The following is an 8,636-nucleotide window of genomic DNA, read 5'->3' as shown; positions in this document are numbered from 1 at the left end:
ACTTCGGGTCGGGGCGTCGGGTGTTGCTCCGAGGAGACCGACCCACCCGTTTTGCTAGGAGTGGTGCACTGTGTCGTGCAGATGGTAAAGTCGGGCGTCAATCGGGACGGGTGTTAGGAACTAACCCGTTGGATTCTCCTTGTAAGGGATAGTTTGGGCCTGGGTCAGGGGTGGTGCCCCGACCCGACGGCTAGCTGCGCTGGGCTTGTAATGGTCCGTAACATGATTATTGAGATTATGATGGGACTTTTTAGTTTGTGATAAATACAAGAGTTTAATTTGATTAGCCCAAAACTATAGTAATACATTTTCTTGCTATACATGGATTCGTTGCAAAATAGAGTTTGATATCCAAGAAAAAAATTTCTAACATGGTTAGACTTAGTACTGAGGATGAGAAATTATGATTTGTGTATTTGACCAATTTGTGAATACTTGTCCTTCTTTCATATTTTAAAATCATCTTAATTGGATTTTAATGTGAATTGATTTTTTTTTCTGCATCCTCGTATTAGGACATTAAGATGGCTAGAAAAGGTCGTTATACGAAAAAATCAAAATTAGGACCAGGATGTCAACAACCTCAAACGGCTCTGCCTCCGGCTTTGGCATCCCACCACGATGACTCTCAAATTCTCCCGACCCGTGGTGATGGTGTCCCTACAACTTCACGCCCGTTCCATCCACCGTGTAGTGAACCAAGGCCTGCTCCACGGATGAGCATAAATAGCATTCACAACTCCGAGCCAGGCCACAAAAACTTGGACGCTAATGTAGATGAGGTAGATTCTTTTGGTCAAGAAGTTGACGACCACTTTGTTGCTTCTGGAGCTCAGAGACGCAAAGGATGCAAGACTACAAATTTTTGGACGGTTAAGATTATCGGTAACGTATTTAGTAATTTTTCTTTCTTCAATTTGAGTTAGACTCCATGTACAATGTTATTTTCCTTGCATAATGTCCACAACAGATACACATAGGGGTGTAAGTTACCGAACCGGACCGAAAATTATCGCAGAACCGAATCAAATTTTACAACAACCGAATGAAAAATCGAAAAAACCAATTTTTTTCGAACTAAACCGATCGATTCGGTTCGGTTTTCGGTTGCCTTTGCTAAAATTGAACCGAACCGAAAAGTGAGGGTTCAGTTGTGTGTGTTTTTACTAAGTTGCCCTTTAACCTAGGTATAAAAGGGCCAATCAGCACAACCCTAGCTTTCTTCTTCTTATTTTACGCAAACCCTAAACGGCTAAACCCAGTCACCTACAAAACACAAAGCCAAGGCTTCTATTCTTCCACGGTTCCACCGCCGACCTCCATGCTTGAGAGAAGGAGAGTCTGAGGGAGCCAGAGAGTGCTGTCTGTCGTCAAGGAAGTCGCCAATCGTCGTCGTTCATTCATCGCCGTCGCAGGGTCACCGTGGCAACAAAGCCAAAGCCGAGCAGCACTCCAATCCAGTCCGTCGCCGAGCAACAATCAAGTTGCCGAGCAGCAGTTCGTCGCCGAGCAGTAATCCTGTCGCCGAGCAAGACTCCAGTGGCCGAGCAGTCCAACTCGAGCAGCACTCCTGTCACCAAGAACGTTAGCAACTGAACAATGTCTTCTTCAGAGGTTAGAATTTGTCCTTGGTTATAATTTTTTTACAGTAATTACTAATTAATGTATATATTGTCAACAAAATCCTAGTCTGCAATATTTTTTCAACACTATATATAACTTTAGTGGGATTTTTAGTGATATTTGTACTTGATTTAACTTGAATAATTATTTTTAGTGTCTTTTTGAATATATATATGTGTAGCTGTCTCTGATTGTTTATGGTCATTTAAATTCTGTTGGTTAGATTGAAAAATGAGTTACTTGTGGTTCTGTTTATGAGCTGCTTATTAGCTGCTTTGGTTTTGTTTATGAGTTATTTATGTGCTGCTTATGTCTTAGTAGATTTGTGTTGAATTATCTCAAAATAATAAATGGCATACTTGGCAGTTAGTGAGTATTAAATGATTCAAATAAACTAGCTAGTTGTACTGTTATGTGAGTTTCTAAATGTATGTTGAAAGAATACAAACCATTGTTAGATCCTGTTGTTTTTAAATCCAATAATGCTTGCTTGGTGGATTGAGCAAAAAGTGAAAGAAGATAACTATTAGAATTTAGAGCTTAAATTTTGATAGGAATAGTGTGAAGAACTTGCTCCACCAATTCAACTGTGTTAATGTTCAAAGTATGTCAAAAAAAAATATAACTACTTTAATAATGGGTGAAAATTGCAAACGACCAAAATGTTAATAGAGTTACTTAGTACTAATTAATCTTTGAAATTATTTTATGATATAATTTTGGGATTTTATCAGAAATAAAATAAAAAATAATTATTTTTCTATATTTGATTTTGTAAACCTAAATTTAGTAATGTGATTTTTGGCACCTGTTTTCATTATTATGACTAGTTAGTCCTTTCATTAACACCTTCCTTTCATCATCATATGGGTTTGAACTTTGAAGATTCTTACTTTTTTGTATCTTGCTATTTGCATCTTGCTATTTGTTTATGGTCATTTAAATTCTGTTGATTGGTGTTAAAAATGAATTACTTATGGTTCTGGTTATGAGCTGTTGTGGTTTTGTTTTGCATATATATGGCTACATATAATTAATATGTTTCACAAGTTTGATGAGTTAAAATGCTAATTTTTGTTTCCAGAAACAATACTTTTGGTGCTAAATTTGATGAGTTAAAATGCATATATATGGCTGCTAAATTTGTTGCTGGAAATAATACTTTTGGTGCTGTTGATGAGTTAAAATGCTAATTTTTCATTGTTCTGTTTATATATATGCAGCCAACAAGCAATGAGGTGCCCAATGAACGTACGCCTGAAGTTGGGAGGTGAAAATGTTGAGTCCATGATACGTTCTTCAACGGACAGCAGCGTGCTTACCAAACCCCCACCCCATCCTAGATCAAAGAAGAGGAAGGTTGATTCAACTAATGTGGGTGCAACTCCGGGAGCAACTCCTACAAATCTAGCTCCAAGCACTATGGAAACTGATGAAGAGGATGGCAAGGATGGTCCCAATGAAGGTAATAGAAAACCTTCTAGACCTAGATCTTGGACTTGGGAACACTTTACAAAGGATCCTAAGTCCAAGCCATCACATCCTAGGGCTAAATATAATTGGTGTGGTGCATCATATGCATGTGACTCTCATAGAAATGGTACAACTAATATGCGTTATCATTTGTTGAATCAATGTAAAAAATTTTCTAGGGACTCGGGTGACCCTAGTCAAACAATCCTTATCTTCCAAAAAAAAGAGGGTGAAGGGGTATTTAGTGTAGTTACTTTTGATGCTGAAATGTGTAGAAAAGCCCTTGCTAGGATGGTAATTGTTGATGAGCTACCGTTTAAGTTTGTTGAGGGGGAGGGATTCAGATTCTATATGAGTATTGTGCAACCTAGATTTCCACTTCCGGGAAGGATTACTGTTGCTAAGGATTATTAGAATCTTTATATTAGTGAGAAGAATAGGTTGAAAACTGTGTTCAAACAACCAAATCAATCTGTTTGTTTAACTACTGATTGTTGGACTTCTGTGCAAAATCTGAATTATATGTGTGTCACTGCTCATTACATTGATCATGATTGGAAATTGCAAAAGAGAATTATCAATTTTTGTCTTATTAAAAACCACAAGGGAGAAACAATTGGTAGAAAAATTGAGAGATGTCTTTTGGGGTGGGGGATATCTTGAGTGTTCACAATTACTGTTGATAATGCTAGTTCTAATGATACTGCAATATCTTATCTAAGAACTAAAATAGAGGATTAGAATTTACATCCTTTGAAAGGAGAGCATTTCCATGTTAGGTGTTGTGCACATATTCTTAATCTTGTTGTTAATGATGGATTGAAAGAGATGCATGAATCTATTAGCAAGATAAGATTTTGCGAGTGTTCAAGGCTTCTTGTGGTAGTCGAGATCCATTACTTGGGAGTATGGTTGAGAGGATGAAGCTTAAGTATGACAAGTACTGGGGTAACATAAAAAATATCAATATGATGATTTTTTTGCTGTGGTTCTTGATCCTAGATACAAGTTGAAGTTTGTGAACTTTAGCTTTGAAAAGCTATATGATAAGGATGATGCTGATTTTTTGGGTGCAAAAGAAAAAGAGACCTTTTTCAAGATGTTTGAATGCTATGTGAATGCAAATAATGGGGGTATATCTTTTACTTCAGCAACAATGGATGGTGCATCAGATGTGGGAATACCTGATGGCGACATGGCTGGTGATTTTTTCAAGGAGGTGCATTTTCATGAGATCATCAACAAGAATGAGGTGGATTTGTATTTGATGGATGGTTTAGAGAAGCCTCGTGATCAAAATACTTTTGACATAGTGAATTGGTGGAAGATAAATTCTAGCAAGTATCCTATCTTATCCCAAATAACTAGAGATGTCTTAGCAATGCCAGTCTCGACTGTTGCTTTAGAATCAGCTTTTTGCACTAGTGGAAGAGTGCTTAACAACTATAGGAGTTCTTTAACTCCAAAGACAGTTGAGGTATTGATATGCACACAAAATTGGCTTCGTGCTTCTCCAATGACAACTGATTTTGAGGAGCTTATTGAAGAGTTTGAGAAACTTGAATTAGGTTTGCAAAAAAGAAATTTGTAGTTTCTTTCATGGTTTATATTTATAATTCATAATCTATATTATCTTTATAATCTACATTGATTTTTTAGTTTTATTTTTGTAGAAATTGCACCAATCGGAGAAGATGAGGATGAGTTTGGTGTGGATTCAGATTAAGGATGGTGGCTGTTTGGTTTTTATTTGTTTTAAAGTGACTGTTTCGGTTTAAAGTGTGTTTATTTTTGTTGTTTTGCTAGACATTTTTAATTGTCTTTGTTTTATGTTTAATTAAGTTGAATTTGTATTGGATTTGGATGTCATATACTCTTGTTATTCTAGTTTATTGAAGGTTTTAAACTTCATTTTATGATATTTTAAATTCTGATTATTAGGTGTAAGAAAACCGAAAAAATCGACCGAACCAAACCGCTGTTGGTTCGGTTCGGTTCGGTTGTTCAAATAGCAGCCAACCGAATAGTTGGTATCATCGTAGAACTGATCAGGTCGGTTCGGTTGGTTTTCGATCCAAAACTGAACCAAACCGAACCGATTACACCCCTAGATACACACATAAGGTATTATATTTGGCTTATAGATTCTGATGGCACAATCAAGCCGGCAAAATTAAGCGTGAGGGAGGCTATGGAATGGTCTAACGGTAGAAGGATCGTGCTCAAGTTCAACAATGAAAAGCAACCAATTGGAGACGAAGCTAGATTGTTGAGTGGCGTGCTTGGTCTGCTGGGATCTAACTATGAAAAATTTTCTATCTGTAAGGAAAGTTGGCATAAGATTACCACTAAAGACAAGGTTTATAACGAATGTGTTAAGGTAAAAGTTTATATCCCCTTTGAATTAAATCTGCTTATTTTTACAATTATTGACAAATTGTATTATTTGTGTAGCAAATTTTCCACTTTGATGAAGATAGTGAAGGAACTATCAAGAAAAATATTTTGTAAAGTATGGAGAAGTCTTGGAAGAAAACAAGGCTGACGTTGTATAATGATTTTTACGAGCCAACATTTACGACTGAACAAAATATTGAGCACCGTCCGCTGGGAATTGATCGAGAGCATTAGAGATGGTTCCTTGACTATCGCGCCAAAGTTGAGACGAAGGTAATCTAGTATATCATTGGTACACAATAATACAATTTATGTTGCATTGAATCTTTTTAAATCAGTTTCTCATCGCCCTTTATTTCTGATAGACCAATAGAAAAAGTACAGGAAAAATGTGATTAATCGATTAAAACAACTATATACCCACACTGGCGGTTTGAAAAGCTTTGCACGGCGGATGGAAGAAGAGGTACTTTACTTTTTTTTTCACTCTTTGGACTATCTCTATGACTTAAGTTTCTTTGATTGTGTGGAATACAGTAATGGCATAAAATTTGTTGTTACAGTCGAAACACCAAGGGAGGAGAGTCAGTAGAGGTGAGTCATGGATCACAGTGCACAAAAAAAGATGGCTCCTATATCAATGATGAAGCAAGAGCAATTGGTGTAAGTACTACTTGTTATAATTGATCGATAAAATTATGATCTTAAATAGGGTAATAGTTTACTTCTCTATTTTATTTTGTTTTCTATTTCTTTACTGAATGGTTTACTCCCCTATGTCAAAATGGACCAAAAGAAGTTTACAATTTTCAATTCTGCTTACTTTTAATTATTGTTGGAAATTCACCTCAGATGTTGCTAGACAGTTTCAACTTCAATGTAATTTAGAAACAGTTGGGGTAGAATTGAAAAACTTCAGTTTCACTTATCCTTTATTTCTTTTTATAGTGGTTGGCATCCTATGAAACAAATGCTCTATTTTGGCTGTTTTATATAAATAACTTTTGAGACCAATTTTTTTCATTCATATTTGTGTGTTCTTTTACTGTGATGAAAGTGATACAGTTAATCATCCTTTTTGGCGTGTTCTTGACATGAGATGGACCCATAAAAAAATGATTGTATTTGCTAATTTGTGTTTGTAGTAAAGAATTGAGGAGATTGAACAACAGGATGAGTCTTCTAGAGTGTTGTCTCAAAATAATTCCATTGCTCAGGTTTTCAGAAAAGAGAAACTGGGTAGAGTACATGGTGTGAGTTTCGGATCGATTCCTACTCAACTCTTCCATCCGAATTCACGTGCGCCGGACAATGGAGTCCAAGTAGAGGAGACACAGAAGAAGCTGATTAAACTACAGGCAAAGTTGGAAGGCGAGAAGTTGAAGAGGAAGGCGATGAAGGATGAGGTAGCGACAGATAAGAAAAAGAAGCAGGCAATGGAGAGTGCTTTGATTTATCTATTTCAACGGCAGGGTGAGGAGCTGCCACCAGACGTCGCTGTAGGGATGAGTTCCGTGGAATGATAGAGTGAAAAATAGTATATTAGGATTTGAGATATTTTGGATTGAAGATGACATTTTTTTGAATTAGACTATGCAACTCTTTGCAAGAGATTTGTTTTCTTCATATTTTCATGAATATATTATTTTATTTTGCAGATAATTTTTTTTTGTTTTTGATACAAGTTTAGCTTCTAAGGTTGAAAATATTAACTCTTAAAATAATAAAAAATCTAAAAAGAAAAAAAAACATTTCTATAATATTTTAAAAAAATTATACGATCTTTTTAGAAAACCCAAATTTTCTATTTTTTAATTTTTCTTAATTTAGCGGCGGTTTTAAACCGCCAAAAAGTGCCTCAAAGTTTGAAAAATCTGTCCGATATTGCGGCGGTTTACAATCGTCAGTAACTGTGCCCAAAACTTTAGTTTCATTTTGTGAACCACCGCAAAACACATGTCAACTTGAAACGTCGAAGTAAATACCGGCGGTTTTAGAACCGTCGATAAACATGCTGAAAATCGTGTCACTCGCATTTGGCGGCGATTTTCTAAACGATTGCCGCGAAATAATTGATTTAGCGGCGGTTATACCAGCGGTTACTAGAAACCGCCGCCAAACCTAATTCCCGCACCCATAACCATGGCGGTCCAGTGAGCCGCCGACCTTTGATTTTGCGGTGGTTTAAAACCGCCGCTAATCAAGAAAAAAGCCGCCGGTATTTTGTGCCTCTCTTGTAGTGAATCTATTAACTAACAGTAAATAACTACTCTTAAATAAAATTTAGATTTATGATAAATTAATTTTTAATTTATCAAATTAAAAAGTATGGTGAGAAATAAAAAATAATAATTATCTACAATGCAACATATGACTTGTGAAAATCTGATCCATGCAAATACACATACTTTAGATACTTAAAAAAGTTAAGTTATTTATAGGGTAAATCACCAAAAAGGCACCTGAATAATTATTTTGCTGACAAAAATATATTTGAATTTTGTTACCGACATAAATGCTTTTAAATAATTTAAAAATATGACAAAATGTCTAATATTAAATATGTATTCTTAAAAAATATTTTAGAGATTCAATTTTGATGTAATTTTTTGTAAGCATGATTAAAAGAATGAGATATTTTAATCTTTAAAATTTGGTGATTTTTTGCTAAGTATATATTTTTTGGTGATTTTTTTTCTCAACATCCAACAATACTTTTAAAAAATCACAAAAAATATATACTTATAAAAAAATCACCAATTTTTAAAAATAACAATATCTTATTTTTCTAATCATGCTTTTAAAAAATTGCATCAAAATTCAATCTCTAAAGTATTTTTTGAGAAATACATATTTAATGTTAAATACTTTTGTCATGTTTTTAAATTATTTGAAGAAATTTTTGTCAATAACAAAATTCGAATGTATTTTTATCGACGAAAAAATTATTCGAGTATGTTTTTGGTGGTTTACCCTTATATATATTTCTTTTACTAATAAAACTTCAAACCCTAATATTATAGCAACTATAACTATGCTAGTCCAAAAAAAACATAAAGCCTAGTTTAGTGGAACTAATTCAAAATTCAATTATATAGATTCATGAGAAAAAGATAAATAAATTTTTGTTCTTTTAATATAGA

The 8,636-nt window shown here is 34.8% G+C and overlaps 2 long non-coding RNA genes across 2 annotated transcripts; both read left to right on the top strand.

The window, feature by feature from the left end:
• Positions 4,563-5,031, top strand: LOC110264126. Its single transcript, XR_002349857.1, has 2 exons — positions 4,563-4,664; positions 4,770-5,031. It is a non-coding gene; the product is annotated as an uncharacterized LOC110264126 (long non-coding RNA).
• Positions 5,262-5,604, top strand: LOC110264125. The gene is made up of 2 exons (XR_002349856.1): positions 5,262-5,476; positions 5,551-5,604. It is a non-coding gene; the product is annotated as an uncharacterized LOC110264125 (long non-coding RNA).

Source organism: Arachis ipaensis, chromosome B06, assembly GCF_000816755.2.
Source record: "Arachis ipaensis cultivar K30076 chromosome B06, Araip1.1, whole genome shotgun sequence".
NCBI classification, from domain to species: Eukaryota; Viridiplantae; Streptophyta; class Magnoliopsida; order Fabales; family Fabaceae; genus Arachis; species Arachis ipaensis.
The sequence above is the reverse complement of the archived record's forward strand: the minus strand, read 5'-3'. Positions and strand labels throughout refer to the sequence as shown.